Source organism: Solanum tuberosum, unplaced genomic scaffold (genome assembly GCF_000226075.1).
Source record: "Solanum tuberosum cultivar DM 1-3 516 R44 unplaced genomic scaffold, SolTub_3.0 scf00274, whole genome shotgun sequence".
Lineage (NCBI taxonomy): Eukaryota > Viridiplantae > Streptophyta > Magnoliopsida > Solanales > Solanaceae > Solanum > Solanum tuberosum.
The window spans coordinates 273,722-274,067 of record NW_006239198.1 but is presented as its reverse complement, the minus strand read 5'-3'; positions in this window follow the sequence as shown (position 1 = coordinate 274,067).

Here is a 346-nt window from a genome sequence, read left to right as displayed (position 1 = left end):
AAATCCGACCAAAGTTGGGATATTTTTCAGACCCTTATCCCTTTAAAATATAACTCTTATTCTTGCTTCTTTAAAATGAAAATTGTATAAAATAGCAAATTATTAATTCAAATTAAATGTTATAATCACAGTTTCATTTAAGGGGAAATTAGCTATATAGTCATAATACCTAACATATTTAGTCAAAACAACAACACTTTAAAATATTTATTTAAAATGACAGAATGTCAATATTTTCAAAAATAATTTGTATTCACATTTTATTATTTATATTTCCTTTTATTAATCAAAAGAGTCCATAATTGGATCAAATTCTAACCAATAACAGATTAAAAATAAAAAACAA